Consider the following 26012-nt stretch of genomic DNA (forward strand, 5'->3'; position numbering starts at 1 on the left):
ACTCCTCCGGTCGTAGCGGCTATCCGTTCCATCGGATTAAGGAGTGGGCGGACGAGAGAGTGCGTCTGTGTATGCGCGCGCGCTTACGCACTTAAATATGTCCTGCGCAGATGACGGCTTTTGGAAAATGGATTCTGAAACTTCTAAAAGTCCTGTGGCGATGGGCTGAGGTAGAGAGGTCTGGCTGTATTGCAGGTTGGGCTTTGTCTAAGGTCTACACACAGGCGGCTCGGGTGTCGATGGTCGCTTCTACGCTGACCCGGGGTAACAGCGTGGACTCGGCAGCGCTCCGAGTGTCGGAGCAGCCCTATTTAGGGACGCACTGCTTCCCCCGCTCAGCCGGGGAAGGGGCTAGAAAAGGTGCCCTAAACAAATGTTTACCCCAACTATACTATACAGGGAGGTAGCAACCGCGGCTGCCTTTGCAACCTATTCTCGCGGTCGACATAATAAAAGAAAAATAAAAACATCGGAATTGATTTTTGCTGCGTGGAATGTACGCACTCTCCTGGATCGTGAGAAGAATCAATGTCCAGAACGCAAAACAGCCATTGTATCGCGAGAACTAGGCCGCTACAACGTGGCTATTGCTGCGCTTAGTGAGACCCGTTTGGCTGATGAAGGAGAGCTGGTTGAGCGTGGTGGTGGATACACTTTCTATTGGAAGGGGACTGCTGCGTCTGAATCAAGGCGTTCTGGAGTTGGGTTCGCAGTTAGAAATGACATAGCCAAAAAATTACAAGAGTGTCCAATTTACACCTCGGACCGAGTTATTTCCATTCGGCTGCATGTGGAAAATAATAAATTCTTAAATGTAATTAGCGTGTATGCACCAACGTTGGACAAAACCGATGAGATCAAGGATGCATTCTATGGGGAACTAACGCATACACTCACCAAAATACGTCCCTGCGAACAGATACTGTTGCTGGGGGATTTTAATGCGAGAGTTGGGCGTGATTTTGAAGCGTGGCCTGGTGTTCTCGGAAGACATGGTATAGGAAATATGAATAGCAATGGACAGCTCTTGCTAGGACTTTGTAGTCAATTCGACCTGACCATCACTAACACCATTTTTAGACTTCCGGCAAAATATAAGGCAACTTGGATGCATCCTCGATCTAGGCACTGGCATCTCATTGACTATGCCATTGTACGACGACGAGACATTTCGCAGGTGAACATAACACGCGTCATGCGCGGTGCCAACTGTTGGACGGACCACCAACTCGTCATAACCAAACTTAGACTCAAGTTACAGCCTCCCCGCAGAAGAGACCGTGTTAAGCAGACACGTACAAATATTGAAAATCTTAGCCAACTTGAGACTCGGAAGGCTTATGTGGAGGCGTTAAGTGACCCGCTTGATCTGCTTGATGTTGAGAATGGCGATCTGAACACCACCTGGCAGGCCTTATCGTCACATGTGATTGACACCAGCAATCAAGTTCTGGGTCTTAAAACGCGGAAAAATGAAGACTGGTTTGATGTTAACGACAGGGAACTTACTGAAGCCGTCAGTAAGCATCGTACTCTCCTTCGCCAGTCACGTAACAACAATCGCCAAAGTAACGCATCTGAGCAAGTAAGGATGAGTGGTGCTGCTCTAAGAAAGCTTACCCGCGATATCAAAGATAAGTGGTGGCAAGACAAAATACAATATATGCAGTGGCTGGTTGATACTAACCAACTTGGCACTTTCTATGGTGAAGTGCGCAAGTTAATTGGTACGACGTACCATAAGTGCGTGCCTATAAAGTCTGCGGATGGTTCCAAATTCTTGACCATCAAAGAAGATGTACTCGAACGTTGGGCTGAGCACTTTAACACCTTACTTAATGTGGATCGATCAGCAGATCTAGAGTACATCAAGTCCATCCCGGACCTCGCGCCAGCTACTGAACTTCTCAAACCACCTTCTTTGGAGGAAGTTGTCGCTGCGATCAGACAACAACAAAACAATAAAGCGGTTGGTGTTGATAATATCTGTGGGGAGATACTTAAGTACGGAGGAGAGAAGCTACATAAGGTCTTGTGGAAGTTTTTTACACGCATGTGGAATGAAATGCGAGTACCCGATTGTTTTAAAGTTTCTCGCGTGTGTTCTCTGTATAAAAACAAAGGGGATCGCTCTGATTGTAACTCGTATAGGGGCATCTCGCTTCTGTCAACTCCGGGAAAAGTATTCGCTAGACTCCTTCTCAACCGCTTGTTGCCTCTATCTGAAACTCTGTTGCCAGAAACCCAGTTCGGTTTCAGACCGGACAGAGGGACCTGCGAAGCCATTTTTTCCGTCCGTCAGCTTATGGAGAAAAGCAGAGAACAAGATCGACCTCTGTTCCTATGCTTTGTCGATCTGGAAAAGGCTTTTGACTGCGTCCCTCGGGAAGCTTTATGGATGCTCCTGGCTAAGCTGGGATGCCCGGACAAGTTCGTTAGACTGATACGCCTTCTGCATGACGATATGAAGTGTTGTGTTACAGTCAACGGAGAGCAGACTCAGTTTTTCTCTGTTACATGCGGCGTGAAGCAAGGATGCGTGCTCGCACCGACTCTTTTTGCTCTGTACTTTGCCGTAGTAATAAGGGAAACATTGCAACATCTTACAGAGGGCATTCGCATTCGCTTCCGAATGGAAGGCAGTGTTTTTAACTTAGCTCGGCTTCGAGCTAGTACAAAGGTCTCCTATGACATCATTACGGAGATTATGTACGCGGACGATCTTTGTTTTGTGGCGGATACTCGTGAAGGTTTGCAGGCAATGATGACGTCACTTAATGAAACATGCTACAAGTTTGGCCTTAAGATCAGTGCCAAAAAGACTGAGGTTATGGTCTTGGAGTCGCGTTGCTCCTTGCCCTTCGAAATCGGTCTTGATGATGACGTCCTTAAGTGTGTGGACAAATTCAGGTATTTGGGTAGCACAATCTCAGCCAAATGTGATCTTGACGCTGAGATAAATAGCAGGATAGGGGCAGCTTCGGCTGCTTTTGGCAAACTGCGACGAAAGGTTTTTCGGTCCCACAATTTAAAGGTAGCGACAAAGATCGGCGTATATATGGCGATAGTTCTGCCTAACCTTTTGTACTCTGCGGAAACCTGGTGCCTTTATAGAAAGCACATTCGTATGCTAGACAGGTTCCATCTAAAATGCCTCCGCGACATTTTAAACATCCATTGGTCAGACCGAGTCAGGAACACTGACGTTCTACGGAAAGCGAATGTTTGCGGCATCGAGGCATATTTGATGCGGCGTCAGCTACGATGGTGTGGGCACTTGGCGAGAATGTCAGACGAGAGAGTGGCGAAACGTTTGTTCTTTTCAGAACTCCAGTCGGGCAAACGAAAATGCGGTGGCCAATACCTGCGTTACAAGGACGTTCTGAAAAGGCACATGAAACGGTGCCACATCGAGCCCTCATGCTGGGAGGCGCAAGCAAGCCAGCGCCCGGAGTGGAGACGCCTTGTTCAACAAAAGGTGTCTGACTTCGAAAAAGAAAGAAGGTCAGATCTGGATAGAAAACGTGATGATCTGAAAGCCCGACCACCTGCGGCAATCACCTATAATTACGTAGGGGGTGTGCTGACGTGTCCAAAATGTGGGCGCACGTTTTCACATAAAATTGGCTATACGAGCCATCACAGAGCACACCAGAGAGCAGACTTACCAAGCTCTTGAATGGCAACCGTCAATGAATCCACCAACTGCTGTCGCTGTAGTCGAAATCGACTGTGAAGCATCATCATGGATCACGGGACCGTAAACGTCTTAATTTAGGAGACTTGTTTTTGAGGTATCAAATTAAAATAAATATTTTTTGTCCGCTGCTTGAATCGGCTCTAGTTTTTGCCTAAAACGCCTTCCCAGTATAGTGCGATGAGAAATATTATAGGTACAAAAGCCTATCCTACAAAATGTTAGATGCCACGTACTAAGTGTAGTCCAATGCCCACGCTTATAATTTAGAATTCCCGCCGCGTTGCGCCGCGTGAGTCACAACAATCACCGGCTACACAATGCGATCTGCGCGCGCGCTACCGATGACATGCGGGGAGAGGATACGGTGCGGAGCGGAGCGGAAGCGGCCGCGGAAGCGTAACCAGTGGACTCACAACAGTCAATGGCTACATAATGTAAATAGCTAAGCTCTCATCCGGTACATAAATTAAGACAACAGGTCTGAGGGTGCCCAGTTGGGCACGAAGCTCAGAAGGGCGTCGTCTGTGGCGATTATATTTTAGACAATTAATCGACCCTAGAGCGTCGACAGCGATATATGCGCTGGATGAGGTAAATCGTCAACCACGCTGACGGGGTGTAGCTAGGGGTATCACAATAATCACTAGCTACAACACCTACCGGTAACAAGCGGTGATAGAACTCGGTACGGAGCGATGACAGAAGTGGGAAATGATACAGCCACTGAAGTAAAGTAGAAGTTATTACAAAGAGCGAGAAAAGAGAAAGTTATACGAGGAGCTACCTTAGTCTTTACCTATGATATTCCTGCAGATAATACGGTGAAATACGGAACGGAGATAGCGGTGAAAGCTGACACGGCATTTATTTATTTATTTATTTAAAAGACGAGCACAACAGTTAACAATCATAATAGAGGATAACATCTAATAGTGTATAAAGTATTATACCAGATTGTGAAACCAGTAAAGTGTCGTACAGCATGATCGACCTTAACAACTGTGATTGAAAAAGAAAAAAGACAAAATAATTAAAAAATAGAGAAAAAATTTTTAACAATATGAAGCACAGATAAATATTGATCATGTATAATAATATGTTAGTAATGAACAATGATGATGATGATTATGTAAGTAATAATAATTTACTTAATTACATTTACAATGGAGCGTTTGAAAGCCCAGTGATTGGCATTAAAAATGTCAATGTTTGTGTGATTCTTAATGAGATCATTATATAGTCGACACATTCTAGTGAGAGGATTGTAATAAGATGTATTATTTTTGTACACTTCTAATAAGAATGTCTTAACATGACGAGGATTAGGTTTAATGTTAATATTGATACAGGACAGGAGGCAAGAAGAATCGAGGTATGAGTGCAAGATCTTGTGCAAATAAATTAGATCATGATGTTCGCGGCGGGTACTGAGCGAGGTTAGGTTGAATTTAGCCAGTCTATCCTCATAAGAGGGCATTTGCCGACGACTATATCCTTGTCTGAAGCAGATTGTTCTAAGGGCTCTTCGTTGAATGCCCTCGATTCTGTCGGAGTGGACGCTGTAGAAAGGAGACCATATTACATCGCCATATTCAAGAACGCTTCTGACTATGGTGTTAAATAAATATATAAAGGAAGTAGATTTTTTAAAGTTTTTAGTGGTGCGGGTTATAAAGCCTAGGAGCTGGTAACTTTTCCTAATGATAAGTTCATAGTGGTCTTTAAAGCTTAATTTTTCATCAAAAAGTATACCAAGATCGCGTATAACTTTGGTCCGCTGTAGGGCATGGTCTCCGATTTTATAGGTATAATTAAATTTATTTATTTTATTGGTAAAAGTGATTACAAAGCACTTGTTTATGTTTAGAGACATTTTGTTAACATAACACCAGTCAGTAATTGTCTGAATATCGTACTGCAGAGCAGCACAATCTGACTGATTAGCTATTGAAGTAAACACTTTCAGATCATCCGCGAATAATAAACAGCGACATTTAAGCTTAGGCACAAGATCATTAATAAATATTATGAACAGCAGCGGCCCCAAATGGGAACCTTGGGGAACGCCCGATGTAATCGTTGCTGGAGATGACAAGTAACCCCCTATAGAAACTAGCTGGCTGCGGTTATTAAGGTACGATTCTATCCATCTCAGTAGATTTCCGTGTATGCCACAAGCGGCAAGTTTACTACATAGAATATAGTGACTGACCTTGTCGAATGCTTTTTGAAAGTCAGTATAGATAGTATCCACCTGACCCCCCTTAGCAAACACTGAGCAGAGATAATGTTTATATTCTATTAGGTTGCTGACTGTGGACTTACACTTTACAAATCCATGTTGATATTCTGTAATAATAGGTTTCACATGACTATAAATATAGTCGTATACTACCTTCTCAAAAACTTTGGCAAAACTAGACAAGATGCTAATTGGTCTGTAATTGCTACATTCGGACGGATCACCAGACTTCAGTATAGGGACAACATGAGCAACCTTCCACTCCTTGGGAAAGACGCCAGTATCAAGCGACCACTGAAAAATAATTCTTAAAGGTTTACTTAGTTCATTAGCGCATTCTTTGAGGAATAGGGGAGGCATTACCATGATTCAACATAATGCGAACTCCACAATCACTAAGGATCCCATTCGGGTAGAAAGAGACAATCGGAATAAAGCACACTATGCGAAGGAAAAGAATGACAGTATCGGCAGAGACGAAGTGTCCCTGGTACTTACAAAGCCGTTGGTCCCGGTTACTACTTACTTATGTAAGTAAGCAACCGTTACATGAGCCATGTCAGGGGCCTTTGGCGGCTCAATAGTAACCCTGATACCAGGGTTGATGAGGTTGGTACTCCACCTCACAACCCACACGATAGAAGAAGACAAAGACCACTGAAGGCATATTGATGCCGATGTAAAGGATGTGGAGGCGGTAGCTGGAATGAAAGACATGTACAGTCACACATTTGGTCTAAATTCCTAATTCTAGCAGGAAAAAAGCCTTTAAAAGGGACAGCAAAGTTTTTGTTTAGCTAATGGTCCCAATTCGGGCAACCACCATCTTAATTTCTTAATTTTAACTTAATTTGGCAGAAATTATTCTTTCTTGCACTTATTGTACTGCTAGTTCTTCTTGCACTTTCAGCACTAGTTAAGAGCTGTAAAAGTAAAAATAGTTTAAAGCGGTTATTAACGTGGTTACCATGGTTACGCTCACCAATATGTTTTAGACTACACAATCCCGACCGCGCAACCCGTGAGTTTGACGCATCGGACAGGATGGATTGGATAGCTAAAAACCGCTTAAGTTGTGTCCACCCGAATAGGCAACAATAGCTCACCAATCGCTACCTCCCACACACGATGCCCTCAGCGTTAGGATCAGCGCACCCGCCCGCGTCGTGATAAAAACCCGCGCGCAGCTGCGCCCGCGGCTCGCATTGTGATAAACGACGCGACGTAACCCACTCCGTGCTTTTATTGCGTGGCGGTGGTGCGCAGTGACAAACGCTCACGTTTGCTCAAACCGTTCGCTATTGTCCTTTCATGCGCAGCCGAAAGTAACGATAACAAAGCTAGTATTTGAGATGGATAAGGTAAGAGGCACGAATTATTGAATACTCAATAACAAAATGATTGTAGGAACTTATCCATAGAAAACTGGCTAATCAGTTCAATTTCCACTGGCATAATTAGTGCAACATGACTTTGTTATAAAAGCAAACGTCATTTTCAGAACAAAATTGTATGTTACTGTAAATGTATTGTATTCTACTGTTTTTATTATATTGTATGGTACGGTACGGTACAAGAGACGGTGGTAAAAGTCCGAATTGTTTTTCAATAACCGATCGTTTCAGACTTAAACTGGCAGACACCTGGTTGATCTTAGGATTTACATTAAACATGGTAAGTGTTAAAAAAAGGGATGGACTTCCGGATTGTGTGCCCAACGCTCAACTACTGGACCACGTCTAAAACCTCTCTTTTTTAACATCTCTATTAAAGAAAGAAAGAAAGAAATATTACTACCGGACACCACAGACACAGACAGAGAGGTACATCACATTCAACACAGGACAGAAACCACACGGAAATCAATACACAGAAAAAAAGAAAAAAAAACACAAAACAAAACCAAGATCAAAAATCATTACCAAAAAAAAGAAGAAAAGCTACCCAAAATCATTTAAATAATAATAAAACTAAGTATTCTAAATGCAACGCACTGACGGCCCGATCAACTGCGGTGGCGTCCGGAATAAAACCACTATGGTAAATTTTAAGTATTGCCGTACAGTAACAGTGGACACTCCAGAATGGTGCATCAACACAGTTTCACAGTTGGCTCAACCATTATAGACGGCGATACCTATTGATATTACGACGATATCATGTTGGTCTAACACAAAGCTCGGTGAGGTGTGGGTACTTATATTAGTGCATCTTGCGATGGATACACCTTTGACTACTCCACTTAGGAATATAGTTGCGAGCTTATGCATGAGTTTATTTAATAGCATCAATGCTGAGTGTGATCTGTTTTGCAGTAACAGTAGATCTATTAAATCATTGCTTGCCAGTGGTCATTGCAGCTCCTAGTTAAGTATATTATTTTGTTTAGGTACTTACTTATATTTTTTTTTAGGTTTGCTTATGTTTTGTTTTATGATTTTTCTTTTGTTTATATAATTATTATTACGTAGTGTTCTCACTTCTGTAAACTGTTTTTTTTTCTACCTGTGGTAGCTTGTAATTAGCCTTTATTTATTATTAAGATTTTGATTGTGTAAATAATGCTGTAAGCTCCCTGAATAAAATAAAATAAATAAAAATAAAATTAAATTATTGTTTGGTGCATCATTGCTCTGCATTTGCCCGCTAGTATCGAATAAGCAAAAAAACACAATTTCTGTGGAGCTTATGACTCACTGCGCGCAGGCATCCTCCCACACGCGGCGGCCCTACACTGCGGACCCTTCCGATCCATTGTCACGCTTAATTACCTTGTTCCTGGACGCACCCGTCGATATTGGATGGGAAAATGTACCGGTATCTACCCCTTAGTTAACTTCCTAAAGTCCTCTATAACTACTTCCTTATACATAATTAGAATTACAATAGGCTAGATCATCTGCGCCAAATTCGATATACTTTTTTCGCAATGTCAAACAAAAATAACAAAATAAATAAACCTATTTATTATATGGAGTTTGTTGTTTCTGTTTGTAAGCCGTGGTAGCCCAGTTGGTAAAACGCCTGACTCTCACTTCGAGGTCCCAGGTTCGAATCAATTTTCGAATTCATGTTTGGATCATAAATGATTATCGCGTGCTCAGCGGTGAAGGAAAAGTATCTCACGATAAGTAATGATAAAAAGGGCGGTGTCAGGGTTAATTTTGAGCCTCCATAGGCCCCTGACATGGCTCATGTAACGATTACTCACTTACATCAGTAGTAGTAACCGGGACCAACGGCTTAACGTGCCTTCCGAAGCACGGATCATCTTTCGGACAATCAGGTGATCAGCCTGTAATGTCCTAACCAAACTAGGTATGACAAAGTTATTTTTGTGATATGTCAACCACTGGACCACAGAGGCCGTAAAATTATGATAATAACCAAATAAATCTCAAACAAAATAATCCTACTTGTAGATGTACTGGTAACATTCAACAAAGCTTTCTGTTAGAAAAAAAATGCCTTTTGTGTCTCTTAAAAACAATTTCTTTTGTTGCCATATTGTGTTTCTGTGTTGCCTGTAAGTATACAATAAATTATTAAAGAATAAAGTTAAGAAACTTATACCGCTGTTTGGCATAGACAAATAACCGTCGTATTTAGGTTTTTTTGTTAATAGCTACAGAGCAATAAGGCCTGCTTGTTCACGACATACAATTTTATAATCTGTGCCAACTATATACTCTATGTACATTCGTACCATTCATTCTTCCCTTCCAAATAAAGACGTGAACGGAGGTGCAAGTAATTTTAGTTTATTATTTAATTTCACCGAAAATCTAAGGACTGTTCACTGCTTTATAAATGTGTGTGTGTATATTTTGTTTGTGTGCAAAGTATATTTGATTCGATTGATTTCCTTGTAATAATAGAAGGAAGGTAACCTGTCAATACCGGACATTGATGACGTACGTATGTGGTCAAGCGGTCAACCTAAATGGAGGAAACTGTGGACAGCCTATGCTCTGACATCTACGTACAGTCATGAGCAATATTAATGTACCCACTTTAATCAAAAAAACTTTAATTTTCAATGCATATATGCAAAAGGGCTTGGCTGACTTGGCGACTCAGCAAGACAAGGGGGATGGCCTGGGGCGGCGGTAGAAGGCAAATAGTTATCGTCGCCCAGACACATCATCTGACCTCTCCTTCAGTAGTATCGGTTTTCCGTTCCACTGAAGCAAAGAGGGGTAAGAGGAGTGTGTGCGCCTGCGTTTTGCGCGAACGTCTGCGCACCTTAATATATCCTGCGTACCTGGCCGCTTCCGTTAGTCGAAGTGGTCGCCATGGCCGAGATCGGTCGGAGAGATCACATCACATCATCACTCAATATACCCACTTTAGGACTCTGTCGCACTAACAAAAAAGTTAATGTGACATGGTACCAAAGTGTATACATATTATTATGAATGCTCGTGACCGTACGGTCACAAGTACTAATATGTATACACACCGCTGACTAGCAACTGACTTTACCTATTATGTTTTTTTTTTTTTGGTGAAAACCTGTAATTGGCTATTTGTTTGTATTTTTAAATCTAAATTGTTTTGTCTTGTAAGCTGTTGGTTTTCCAAGAAATAAATAAACAAAATACATACTTTATTGGACGAAGTCAAGTTTATTAAAGGAAGTCTCATTAAATGTCAAATATGATTGTGCGACAAAGTTCTAAAATATGTTAAATAGAAAAAATAAAACTTTTTTGTCACCTATAGATCTGTGTTTATTTAGTACTTAATCAGAGAATTTCAGTTCAATACGAGTAGTTTCACTTCATTTATACCTACTACACGAGCCGCCAGAGTAAGTAAATTCCCACATTGATTGTCTCGACCACAGTTTAAATACGGGTTTGATTAAATAATACAAGAGATAGGTAACGATCGGTACGTGGCTTAGTTAGTTAACAATTTCCGCCGTTCGCCAAATCTATGGGAACGGGAGCTTCTGAGAATCGCCCACCGCTTGCATGCAGCCCGCTGGGACTCCGACGAGTTCCGACTACTATACAGGTTGGAAGACCACAGAGACTGTAAATAGGTCAGGTGCTAACAGCAAAACTTTCCTGATAAGCTAACGGCCTCTGTGGTCCAGTAGTTGAGCGTTGGGTTCATGATCCGGAGGTCCCGGGTTCGATTCCCAGTGGGACATACCACAAAAAATACTTTGTGATTTCTAGTTTCGTTAGGACATTACATTTTTGTGATTTGCAGAATTGATTCGAACCCGGGACCTCCGGATCATGAGCCCAACGCTCAACCATTGGACCAAGCAGGTCGTAAATTCGACTACATAAGTCAGATGAAAAGGCTGACTATTAGCGGTAAATATTCTGCAATAAGTTCTGAAAAACAACTGAAAGTCAAACGATGACTAGTCGGAGCTGGAAAACAAAGATAATCTTGTAAAATATTTGGATATTAAAACCATTTAAATGATGAATAATTCAAATAGATTTTGATAACATTTTTGAAGTAATAACCTTCTTTTTAAATTAAAACTTAGCACCACAGAACAAGCGCTACCCAAGTTGCAGACAGCAATTTCAATTGCTCACTCACCTGTGAGACTAATAAATAAACAACTCCTCCATAATCCAAATATCTTCCCTTTACAAACCCTTAGGGTATTACCTATCATAGCTTGATATTTTATTAACAACCCCCTGGATACGCATGTTATCGGGTATATTTCTGCGTAACCCTTACCTGTGAACTACCCAACCTTCAAGAGATTGTCTTAATTTCAATGCTTCATCTGAAGACGGAATTTTTCAACCCATTGTTACCGTATATAACATTATTCAATAAATGCCCGCCTGTGGTAGACGCTGAATGAAAATATTTTATTGAATTTTGTGTTTTGTGAGCGCTATAAAGTAACAGAGAAGATGTAAATCAAATCAAATTAATTTATTTGCGAGAACACATAAAATACAAAAAGGTGGTAAAATTATTCAGATAACAATGTTGTGGTGTGTTCGTCCTGCATGCAGGCGTACAAATATACATTAAAAAATAATAATAAAGTAACGGAACATTGCAAAGAAAATTATTGAAAATTATACTTATTATTAAAAAAAATACAAAATTTCATTAATTTATGTTCAAAATATTCCTTTAAATTATAATAACATTTGTATACTTAACTGGTTTGTGTATTTGTATAATTTGTATTTGGTTGACTTAACGCAACGCACTGGGAATTAACGCAACGCCACGGCCTCTGTGGTCCAGTGGTTGAGCGTTGGACTCACGATCCGGAGGCCCCGGGTTCGAATCCCAGTGGACACAGATCACAAAAATCACTTTGTGATCCTTGGATTAGTTAGGACATTACAGGCTGATCACCTGATTGTCCGAAAGTAAGATGATCCGTACCTCGAAAGGCACGTTAAGCCGTTGGTCCCGGTTACTATTTGCTGATGTAAGTGAGTAATCGTTACATAAGCCATGGCAGGGGCCTTTGGTGGCTCAATCATAACCCTGACACCAGGGTTGATGAGGCTGGTATTCCACCTCACAACCCACACGATAAGAAGAAGACTGGGAATATCGTTGAATACAACCCAAGGACGCAAGTGTGATGCAGACTTGTGTTTAAATACAAAGTAGCGAGCGACAGACGTATGATGACAGAGCTTTCGTTGGCAGCGTTCAGTTCAGCATAAACATCCGTGAACCCCGGACTACTTTTAACACCAACTCTGTCGCGAGTCCAAGAATAATGTGTCCGCAACGAAACTATTAAGAAAGTTCGCACCCATTTGCGCGTTGCATCGCACATGCACCGTTTAATGCGCTGCCAACGCGACAAGCCAAACTGGCGCACGTGTAGAGGGGATATAAAATAAAACTCCCAAACTTATTGTCCGAGAGATGCCAGTTATCTCCTCACCGATGCTCTTCCGATATCGTCGGCAAGCGGAAATATCGCTTGCCATCCTATCCATTGCGACTTTTGTCTTGACTATAGCAGTAAGAGAAATACTGAAGCATCGATGTAAACTGCTCTTTTAGTACATCCGAGTGCCAGTTTGAAAAGTGCAATGATGCTCCCACGCGGAACTCAAAGTTTACGAGACAGCCTCTCCTAAAGTTTACACCCAGAAGAACAATTAACTGGTACGTTACGAGCATTGACGACTAAGACTGCACAGGTTTAGTTCCCGGCTGTATCACAAACAATTACTATAAAATATATCCAGTAAAGTTTTAGGACTAACAAAACTAACGCTTCGATGGTTATAGGTGGAAAGATAAATTGGAGACACCAAAGAATCGTCAATTCGTCGCTGACGTCGAAATTTTTGGCGAATGTGATTCGCACTTTTTGCATTGCCAATAAAACACAAATTTTATTTTAGCAGAAAATTGCAGTTACGTCAATTTGTAAAGTCAGCCACGAATTTATGTAAGAGTTTTCAAACGTTAAGCTTGGTTGATAGAAATAAGCCCACTTACCTCTATTGGACCCAGAGACATTGATTTCAAATATACTTTATGATTATTAAAACAAATGAACAACACAAAAGCCTCTCGGGCAAAATTGTTAACATCAATTTGACCGAATGTAAAATAAAATATTGCACTCTTTTGTCTCGTGAAAGTTTTGTACAGCGAATATTAAATAAAATACAACAAATTCATGACCAGATTCGGAGTGGAGTTGAAACGAGCTTTGTGCTTATACATAAATGTTTATATACATCCCACTTCTGGAAACCGCTTCCTATATCTATACATATGTGATTACTCCATATTGATCTTTTGGTAGCCAATATGATAGCTAGCATATTACCAGAGATCACACCCCTCTCGAAACACGCATCCATCCACACTCACGCTAATTAAAAAATCAGTAATTCTAAATATGTCGCATCGTCAGAAAGTTCTTACTTCTAAGACAATAAAAGCACATGGCTACAGCCCATGGCACTTGAACCTCTTCGGAGAGAATTATAAATATATAAAGATAAATAATAATAATAACACAACATTTAGTGTAAATTGTCTTAAGGGGCCTCCACGTGTTGGCTTCGGACGGCCCCACGCACGCCTTCCAAAAGTCTGGGACTCCATAGGCCCGAGATATGGAAACGACACTCTACATAATGTCCTCATAAACACAATTTATAGTTCCATGTCACTGTCGTCACGAACCACGCATAATTAAAACATCAACAACAATCAATGTTATATATTATAGAACACACGATTTAAACCGCGTGATAAAATCAGATTATATTCGCTGTGATTGGGTATGCAATTATCATTCAAACTAATAAAGCACAACTTTTGAAATGGTTTTTTATCTTAAACACTTATGAGAGGGAGCGAGAAAATTATTTATTCATCAACTTGTGACACTGTACAGTCCTGAGCAATATTATGTACCCACTTTAGAACCCCCTATCGCACTATCATATTTGACATTTAAATGAGACTTACGGTTTAATTTGTCAAAAAAGTTCATGTGACATAGTTTCAAAGTGTATTAATATTAGTACTCGTGACCGTACGTACCGAAACATAATTAAAAAATAAGTAAGTACAATAGTAGTGTAGAGTAGGTAGTAGTGAGTAGAGTAAATTAAAATCCAAAAATATGTTTATTCAGTACGTAACATCTCACGTCTCGAACGTCTCATCCGCCTAAAACTACTGCAGCTTCTCACAACCTGTATAGTATAGCCGAGGAAAAGATTCTACAAGAAAAGCCTCCGCACAGGGCCCTAAACGTATTTTAAAATAAAAAAGATATTGTTAAAAATAAACATAAAAAGACTAGTCAATATGTGTGCCTTGTAATAGCATTAAAATCAAACTACTTGCGTGACAAGTCTGTTTATATTGTCACCAAACTATCGTCACGTCTTAATCAATAGAGGATATTATTATTATAAGAAGCAGTGTTGTAACGAGTGCACCAGTTATCTGAATAGCTAGAATATAAGCATTTGTAACCCTGATATTTAACGGTTTAACGGCCTCCGTGGTCTAGTGGTTGAGCGTTGGGCTCACGATCCGGAGGCCCCGAGCATTACAGGCTAATCACCTGATTGTCCGAAAGTAAGACGATCCATGCTTCGGAAGGCACGTTAAGCCGTTGGTCTCGATTTCTATTTACCGATGTAACTTAGTTGTGTGTGGCGTCCTTTTACATACATACATAAACTCACGCCTATTTCCCACCGGGGTAAGCAGAGACTATAGACCGTCCGTCGTGACGTCCTTTTATAATAAACAATTTCAATTCTATTCTATCTACTCCATTTTTTTCCCTCTTGGTCATGAGCCCAAATCAGGTTTGCCGAAGTAGAGATAACCTGTCACCACCGTTTTCTAAACGGATCTGACATGAGGTGCAAGCGTCTTGACCCGCGTGCACTGACACCTGTACGCGGGAGGAGCTTATGGATGCTGCCAAAAATGCTGTCCAGGTGGCAAAATGCTGGGGTCAAAAAAGCCATCGAAACGATAAGTAGAAGTCTCTGGACCCTACTTAGAAAGTAGCGCAGGAACAGTCGCAACAACGTCGAAATACCGCAAACGCAAATTTGGCCGCGTTTGTGACGTACTTATTTGATTATTCATTCAACAATTAGGTCCGTTGTTATGCTGCACATTACTTTATTATTATTATGTTGGTACATTGTGACACGTGTAGACGAAAGTCTGCCAAATAGGCGGTCAATGGACTGAAGCGGCATTGCATTGGTATTGCTGTACAACTACCTATATAAATACAACTTGTGCATAAATTGAAACCTCAGGCTCATATACAGATATACAAACTATCCATATATATCTGTATATCTCAGCCTGTATCCACCCACTGCTGGGTATAGGCCTCCTCTCTTTCACGCTATCCTTTCCGGTCCTGTGCAAGTTTCGTCCATTGCTTTTTTTTTTTGACGTAAACGTAAACGTAATTGACGTTATTGTAGATTTGCCGCAGATGGCATTAACTACTTGGCCGGACAAATGGGGAGCGCTGAAGGCTCTCACCCGGTACAACATTTAAGACAACAGGCCTGAGGGTGCCCAGTTGGGCGCGAACCTTGGCTCAGGGCGTCGTCTAGGAGGAAAAATATTTGAAAGAATTAATCGACCCTAGTGGGTGGGGTGGCTCCGGCGTACCTCACAATGTCATGTCTGCCTCAATATCGCATACCAAGGGATATACAAACACGTAAAATAATAAATAACTCTCTTTTGCATGACTAACTGACTTCACCAGCCGCGAAAATATGATCTGTGGCCTTAGGCAACTTGCAAACGATTATGACAATAGGCAACTTTTTTCCGTGACTTACAGTAAATTTGCCGCGGATGGTGTTAGGTAATTACTTGGCCGGAACATGTCCCACAACTAGAAGATATAAACAAAAGAACGTGTATGCTTACATGCAGTGCGATATACGTGTGTGAAAGAGAAATAGTTTATTGGGAAACAGAGAAAAAGGGACAAAATACGACAAACTAGTGTTGGCAGCTTCTGTACTCCAATCTGTAAAGAACATTGCAGCACTGAATCCTTCAGTGGTACGGTGGGTAAACAAAGCTACGTTTGTGCAGCCATTCATCGCGGCGCGGGTGTGACGTCATCGCGCGGATATAGCGCGATCGATCACCGCCTCTTCTATTTTTGCCGCCGCGGCTACCGTGTGCAATGTGCATACAGCTTTAATATCTTAGCTGTTCAATCAACTGTTTATGTATCGAGGAATACATACGCGTAGAATGGACATCCATTTCGAGGTCGAATTTACGTGATGACAACGCCTTTAATGTTGGTTTTTTTAATTTACATAAGCCCCCCCCCCCACACACACACACACACACACACACACACACACACACACACACACACACACACACACACACACACACACACACACACTGAGATTCCCTGTGTCATGGGGATTAGTGTTTTCCTTTAGCCATAGAACAAGGAATAATACTATCTGTGGCTTAACTACTCATTATAATTGTAATATTTGTTTGTAATGTTTGTTTTGTTGTTGTTATGTGATCACCCTTGCAAACAATAAGCACTCGAAAGCGCATTTTTGAAAAATCACATTCTAATCTCTGATCTTAAAGATTTCTTCAACAAAACCTCGAAACGCTCTCAGTAATTTAATTCCTAGTAAAACATGAATCTACAGACTTTTATCTGGAGTGAAATTAGCGTGTCCACTACGAAGTTTTGTTAACAAAAATCGCATCCGAATGACGAAGGTTTCACTATAAGTCGATCTTCTTCTTCTTATCGTGTGGATTGTGAGGCCTCATCAACCCTGGTGTCAGGGTTATGATTGAGCCGCCAAAGGCCCCTGACATGGCTCATGTAACGATTACTCACTTACATCAGTAAATAGTAACCGGGACCAACGACTTAACGTGCCTTCCGAAGCACGGATCATCTTACATCTTTCTTAATCAGGTGATCAGCTTGTAATGTCCTAACCAAACTAGGGATCACAAAGTGATTTTTGAGATATGTCCTCACCGGGATTCTAACCCGGCGGCTCCGGACCGTGAGTCCACAGCTCAACCACTGGACCAGAGAGGCCGTTAATACTGGGTGTTTGTGACATCGTAACGAATACTGAGGGCGATGATTCTGACCATGATTCTGAATTAATATCAAGTGGAATTTTCCGTCCCAAAATTCATGACTTTTATGTGGTTTTTTTTTTTAATTATTTTCAATGCTATACTTTTGCGACGGAAAATTCCTCTTGATATCAACTCAGAATCCTGGTCTGAATCATCCCTCAAAGTTTTCGTTACGATGTCGCTAACATCCTGTATAAGGCGATGATATGTGGATATTTTCTCTTATTCCGCTCAATCCCCTTTACAATTAATTTAACCTTCCCCCTCCACCCGATTTCCAAACAACTGAAATACAGACAATCCATACTCACTATCGGAAACCTTATTTTATTATGCCAACATTGCAAACATAATATTATTGCGTGCGCAACGTGATATTTTCGTGAAAAAATAAAAATGTGATTCCTGTTTATTTGCAAATGATTGAATTATTCCACGCGCTAATTTCTCGTCAATTTCGGGTGATTGAGTTATTTTTCAAATTATTCGCGTAAAGGTATAATAAGTATACTTAACACAATAAACGGGGGGGTTAAAATAGTCACAACGAAGCAATTCATCTAAGAAAGCAATATTGCGATTTGACATATTCGCGCATATAAAAGTAAATGCGCAATGCAAACAAATGTCAAACAGTAATATTGCTTTCTTAGATGAATCAACAACCTAACATATTTGAGGAGCTCGGTGGCGCAGCGGTAAACGCGCTCGGTCTGCGATTGTAGAAGTTAAGCAACTTTCGCAAAGGCCGGTCATAGGATGGGTGACCACAAAAAAAAAGTTTTCATCTCGAGCTCCTCCGTGCTTCGGAAGGCACGTTAAGCCGTTGGTCCCGGCTGCATTAGCAATCGTTAATAACCATCAATCCGCACTGGGCCCGCGTGATGGTTTAAGGCCCGATCTCCCTATCCATCCATAGGGAAGGCCCGTGCCCCAGCAGTGGGCACGTTAATGGGCTGATGATGATGAACATATTTATAGATGGCGATACGGCTCACCAATCACGTTGGTCTAACAAAAAGCTCGGTGAGCTGTGGGTACTTAGTTCATCCTACGATGTCCTCTGTCTACCCCTATTGGGATATAGTCGCGACCTTATGTGATGTAATTCTAACCCATTTAGATGTCTCTTTACTATGACGTCACTTATAAAGATTCACGCTCACGAGTCTTTGCGTGGTAGATAAAGAAAAAAGTAGTGTTCCATTTATCATGTCAAGCATGACATAGAAGTTGACTAAACAACATAAGGGTAGGCAGAAATGGCTAAATGATCACGTGAAAAGTGGTGAAATAGACAGAGATTCTTATTCCAACTAATATATAATATTCCAAATATTCGACATACCAAAGTGCGCCATATAAATTAGTCGCAAGTGACTAGTTGTAAATAAGATAAACCACCTTAGATCAGAGATCGGATAGGCAGGGGAAAGCATCGTAGAAGCACAGTCAGTAGTATACCTACTTATAGGTGTAGTCATATAGAGTCCGGCTGTGAAAGTTGGGAGACGTTAAACGAGCAGACAGGCGGTGACCCGCGCCTGCGCGTCATGCGGGTGACGCGTGCGCACGCCCGCGGGTAGAGTGGTGGCGTAGTGTACCTGTTACTGCGATAATAACAGGTAAAGAATATTTAAATGCAAGTGCACAAACTAGCCGCGGTGGCTAAAAAAAATACTTGTCAGTAGTTAGCAACAATTTTTAGACAGTGAAAAGTTATAATATAGGCTCGCGTTTGACCACAATCTCACCTAATAGTAAGTGACGATGTGCTCTAGGGTGGATCACGCTTACCTAGCAAGTGCTTATTCACTCTAGCCTTGAAGGCTCTCAGATTTTAACTAGTTGAGGAAACAGACGACGGCAGACGGTTCCAGTACTTTGCTGTTCGCATCAAAAAGGAAGAGGCAAAACGCAGCAAATGGCGTTCTACAGATTTCCGAGAAATCATTTTCGAAACTAGGTCACGGGGTGGTGCGGTGGCATACGTACTATTAATGCGATGGAATGCTTTTGTATGCTTTAGGTAAATTAGAACTAGAATCATGGAATAAACAATAATACGGGGCGGAAGGCAGCTTTCGCAAAGGCCGGTCATAGGATGGGTGACCACAAAAAAAAAGTTTTCATATCGGGCTCCTCCGTGCTTCGGAAGGCACGTTAAGCCGTTGGTCCCGGCTGCATTAGCAGTCGTTAATAACCATCAATCCGCACTGAGCCCGCGTGATGGTTTAAGGCCCGATCTCCCTATCCATCCATAGGGAAGGCCCGTGCCCCAGCAGTGGGGACGTTAATGGGCTGATGATGACGGGGCGGAAGGCAAGAGGGAAAAGAGGGGTATGGTAAAGAGCGTGGCTCTTAAATTTAATGACGATGAAATACGTATGGATCAGCCGCAATAACAAGTAATAATAATACGGATAGCGTCCCAGCACTATCGGTCCGCGGCGAATGCGTCGCGGGCGCGGTGACCTCGCGCGGCGAGCGACGCGGCGGCGCGGGCGCAGAGCGGTGCACGCCCGCTGCAGCGCGCGACGAGGTTACCGATATTGACGCCACCCGCCCGTGACTAATTTAGACCTAAGGTGATTAGTGGAGGACACCGGTTTAAAGTCACTTATTGCGCGTAATCCGGTTTGGAAATTAGCGAGTTCTAGCATTTTACACGCGATCAGAAATGACGTCTGATGTGAACCACGATTTTTTACGCTGATAAGTAATCGAATAGGATGTTATTGGTAATTTCAAATGCAATACAAAAACGCAGTCACTGTGGTCCTGATGTATACCGACTTGCTTCTCAATCGGGAAGCGTCGGTTCGAACCCCGGTACCAGAATTGCACCAATAACATAGAATAAGGAATAATACTACGTATAGAACGGAAACTCTCCGCTCCCCACCAGCGTCTGAGCTATGTTTACCTCACCCCCCTCGAACATAGTTTAGACTTGAATCGTATGGCGTCAGATGTCACACACACAGATGCGCGTGTACGATAACATCAACGTGTGGTATCAGTATAAAACGAGGTTGTTTCTTTTAAATCTCCGGGGCGTGCCAATAAGTTACTAAGTTAGTTAAGTTATTTTCACTACCACAGTTGTCTTGACCATTATAGACGGCGATACGACTCAGAACCACCTTGCGATTACACGTTTATCTTGCGATTGATGTACTTCTGACTACCACACTTGAGCTAAGTACACGGAGAATCATCCTACGGTATGCATTTGAGAACATTGTCTCTGCAAGCGAGTTGTGTTTGGCTGCAGCGCTGCCCACCTCATTAGGAATTACGGACACCGACGTACCTACTATAATTAAGTAACTACAGCTGTGGAACTCAGAGCTCGCAACCAAACCGCGACCGAGCTTCATACACCTAGTTTCCCGGTAGCAAGTTCTCTTTTGACGACTCGCGACTGTGTCTACCTCTAGGAGTACCTAACCGGCTTTACTCTACCATAGGTACCTAATGTATGTGGGATGTAGTATATAATCGCATTACATAAACAAGGCGAGCGTACATTCGAGAGCATTGTCCTCGCGTCACACACGAGGCTGCCTCGAGGCAATTAGCGGCGAGGCACCGGAAAGGCGAGGCCGAGGCACACCGCGGACGGTCCGCAGGGCCGGACTATTAATAGTCGGGTAATCAATATTCGCCTGCAACCCTCGCCCGCATCGCGCTTCCTGGAAACCCCCAGGGTCGGCAGCAGGCACCTGCGACAACGCAAGGAATGGACTCAGGCGTTTTTTCTTGTGGAGTATTGTTTTGCCACGGATGGGCATTAAGTACCCTGCCTGCCTGTGCCCAGCAGTGGGACGTAATTAGCTAAACTACTAGGTCGGCTGGAGGAGTAAAGAGCTTGTTAGTGTCACGGGTTCCGTGTTACCGGGTGAGAGTGTGAGAACCTTCCGCGCTCCCCATTTGTCCGGCCAAGTAGTTAATGCCATCTGCTGCAAATCTACAATAAGTCACGTCAAAAAAAATGTCACGGGTTCGAATCCCGGCTGGAGCTCTTAACCACTGAATTCTACTTTAGTTCGAATTCATGTTTGGATCATAGATAATTGATATCACTTGGTTTCCAGGATTTATGCCCGATTAATGGCAATAGGCTCGCCTCCTATTACATGGGACTTAAACATAGCTGGCGGGGAGTGGTAAAAACTTAACTACATAGTGGTGCTAACTCCTGTACACATCTAATTTTATTTTAAACTTGTCATTTTCTTATCCACTAAAAAAAAGAAAGAGACAGGTTGTACGGTTTGCAACCGTACATGTCCCGCGTCAGCTATTTTACCTTTTACGCAATTGTATAATTAGTTCACGACTCATCAAGGTAGTGTGTACTCGCGTATTAGTGTAATTAACTTTAACAAGAAAGTAATCAATAAAACGCACTTTTTACGCTATCAAGATTGTTCTCATTTTGCCTCCACATCAGTTTATCAAGATTATCATCTTATCATCAAAAGATCATACAAGTCTAGCAAGAGACTGTACATCTTTTTGGTCCTTCGAGCAAACACGAGGTGTTCGCGTGTGCAGAGTGATAGCGAATCGGTTCAGCCGGCCTCCCACCAGCGGGTCTCACCGGCTGGATTGAGAAGGCGCAAATATCATCCCAGGACACAGTGGACATAGCAATCAGCAAGACAAGAGGATTATATCCACTTTATCAAGTTTTGTGAAGTTTGTGATATAAGAAAAGAACTCGCAAATTATCAAGAATCAGTGCAAGTGATAACAAGTACATCAAGTATCAAGTTTATTAAGAGCATCAAGGCTTATCAAGCACGTAAATGCATCAAGGCTATCAAGTAGGTACCTATACTATCAAGTGATCAAGACTAATACCCAACGCCAGGGATTAGTAAAAATTGAAATATTAATTGAGATTCAATCAAGTGAATATTCAAGTACAATTCAAACAAGTGAATAATAACACTCAATCAAGTGAGTCTATATCAAGCTTAATCAAGGAAAACAAGTTTTCACCATGGAAAACATACTTGAAAATCAAGCAATTTTAGAAGATGGTATCAAGAAAGTTTTAATAAACTTTAAAAAGGATGGTGCAAGTCGCAAGACCCCTGAGAACATCAAGAGACGTCTCACGACCTTGGACTTGTACTGGGAGGATTATGTCTCTAACCACGGTAAGCTTAAGGAGGACAACAAGGTCGGAGGATGGAAAATATCAAGTCAGACTGCCTCTAAAATCAAACATAGATCAACTAGGACAATCGAAACATAAGGCTATAGCACAGTTTCATCAGCTTGAAAGAAAGTTTAGCAAGAATAAAACTTTAGAACAAGAATATAAGCTGTTTATACACGAATACCAAAATTTGTATCATATGAAACTAGCTGACGGCAACACGAAGCTCGACTATTATTTACCACACCATTGCGTGCTACGCGAGCAATCTACTACAACATCGCACCGCGTAGTATTCAATGCTTCGCAAACTACAACAAGTGGACAAAGTCTCAATGACTGCATGTGTAAAGGGCCTAATTTACAAAAGGACCTTTTAACTTTGATTTTAGGGTGGAGACAATACAAGGTCGCCTTCACCGCAGATATCGAGAAAATGTTCAGACAGATATGGATTCACAAAGCTGATCAAGGTTTGCAGAAGATCGTGTGGAGAGATAGCCCACGTGACCTCTTACGTGAGTACCAACTGACGACAGTCACCTACGGCACCAAGGCCGCTCCTTTCCTCGCAATGATGACACTGCGTCAGCTGGCCGCGGATGAAAAAGTACACTACCCAGAAGCTTCTCAAGTGGTGGAGAATTGTTTCTACATGGATGATTTACTTCATGGAACCCACTCCTTAGAAACCGCATTACAACTAAAACAAGATCTTATGGAGCTTATGAAATCTGGAGGGTTTCATTTAAGAAAATGGAATTCTAATTATCAAGAACTAAAACAAGAGGGAGACAAACAAGGTCAAAATAACTATAATTTCAAGCAAGCGGAATCAACAAAGACCCTCGGTTTAATTTGGAACCCAGATCAAGATATTTTCATTTTCCAATCAAAAATCCCTAACGAAAATGGTGAAAATACAAAACGAACGCTATTGTCGGACATATCCAAGCTGTTCGACCCGTTAGGGTGGCTAACTCCACTATCTACAAAAATGAAGCTACTGTTCCAGCAAGTATGGGAAACGAACATGGCTTGGGATGATAAACTGCCCGATCACATCAATACGGAGTGGCAAGAAATCAAACAAGATATTGAAAACATCAATAATATTCAAATACCTAGATGGTTGGGCACCGACGTCACGTGCAGAGTCGAATTACATGGCTTTTGTGACGCGTCGCAGAAAGCGTACGCGTGCTCTATATACAGCAAGATTGTGACATCGAATCAAGTCAAAATCGTTTTGGTAGTTGGCAAATCACGGCTAGTTCCGATTAACAAGGAAATTACTCTACCAAGACTGGAGCTGAGTGGAGCTTTGCTTCTTTCCAAACTTATGATGAAAGTCTTACAGTATTAGGATGGTTACAAGGCAATCCTAATCGTTGGAAACCATTCGTATCCAACAGAGTTCACAAAATCACCGAAGTAATGCCATCTGATTGCTGGCGTTATGTGAAGTCTGCAGACAACCCCGCAGACTGCGCCAGTCGAGGGCTGACAGCGACAAGGTTGCAGCAACATTCCCTGTGGTGGCAGGGACCGGCATGGCTATCTACTTACAACAGTAGAAAGCAAGAGGAACCAACAGTATATACAACAAGTGAAGATGAGAAACAAGCTCAACAAGTTAACGTCGTAACACAAGGTACGGCAAGTCAGGAAAATCTAGTAAACGAGCTTATAAACAAGTATAGCTCCTACAACAAGGTAGTTCGCGTGCTATCATGGGTGCGCAGATTTTCCACGAAAAAGCAAGATCGTCAGCATACAACATGGCTCACGCTATCTGAAATAAGAGAAGCCACTTCAATTCTTGTAAAACAAGTACAAGAACAAATTTTTCATGACGAAATTGGGAATCTGAAAGACAAGAAAGTTATATCAGGAAAAAGCAAGTTATTAAGCCTGAACCCGTTCTTAGATGATCATGGGATTCTGCGCGTTGGTGGGAGATTGCAAAACGCTCATATCAGCCCTGCAATGAAGAATCCAATAATTTTACCTCAAAATCATCGACTTACCGAGCTACTAATAAATCATGCACACAAGCTCACATTTCACGGCGGGGCTAGAGTTACACTAGCGCTCACGCGCCAAAAGTATTGGATACTGAGTGGTAATCGAACAACGAAAAAATACTTACATCGATGCGTGACCTGTAAGAAGCAAAAGCCTAATAAGCAAGTACAATTAATGGCTGACTTACCTGGATCGAGAGTGAATCCTTCTCGTCCTTTCATGCACACCGGTGTAGACTTCACTGGTCACATCCTGTTAAAAGCCAACAAGGGCCGCGGGATAAAAACCACAAAGGGATATGTGGCAGTTTTCGTGTGCATGGTAACGAAAGCCGTCCATCTTGAGTTGGTCTCCGATATGACTACTTCTGCGTTCATAGCAGCACTGCGAAGAATGTCTGCGCGCAGAGGGACACCGCGTCATATTTACTGTGACAATGGACGCAATTTTGTAGGCACAAGTAGAGTCCTTCAACAAGAATATCAAGAGCTTATGCAAACATTCAGCGACAATGACGAGTTGCAAAAGGTGCTAACTGAGATGGAAATCAAGTTTCATTTTAATGCACCCTCATGGCCATCAGCAGGGGGCCTCTGGGAAGCGGCTGTCAAGAGCTTCAAATTCCATTTGAAAAGAGTCATTGGCGAGCAAAGACTCACTTACGAAGAGTATTCAACATTGCTTACCCAGATTGAGGCGTGCCTAAACTCTAGGCCTCTGTGTGCTTTATCCGAAGATCCAGATGACCTTGCCTTTTTGACACCGTCACATTTTCTCACAGGTGGTCCAACACTGACACTTGTCGAGACTGAAAGAGATCTACGAACACGCTGGCAGCTTACTCAAAAAATATTACAAGATATTTGGAAGAGATGGCGTGCCGAATATTTGTCTCAGTTGACAGCAAGGTCAAAATGGAAACGTCCGCAAGAGAATATCAAGCTAAACGATGTAGTTCTCGTGCATGAAGATAATCTGCCTCCAGGCAAGTGGATTATGGGCAGAGTAGTGCAGCTACATCCAGGAAAGGACGGCTACACCCGTGTCATCACCTTAAAAACAAAGGGAGGCTTCATGAAACGGCCTGTAATAAAGTTGTCTGTACTAACAGAACATGATGACAACCAAGCAAGCAATTTACCTGTACAACAAGCGTACTATGGTAAACACGCCGAACAAGAAGGCAAGCCACAGAGAACAAGTAACGCAAAAGGCAAGAAGTTTTGCCT

This window comes from Pectinophora gossypiella, chromosome 18 (assembly GCF_024362695.1).
Source record: "Pectinophora gossypiella chromosome 18, ilPecGoss1.1, whole genome shotgun sequence".
Lineage (NCBI taxonomy): Eukaryota > Metazoa > Arthropoda > Insecta > Lepidoptera > Gelechiidae > Pectinophora > Pectinophora gossypiella.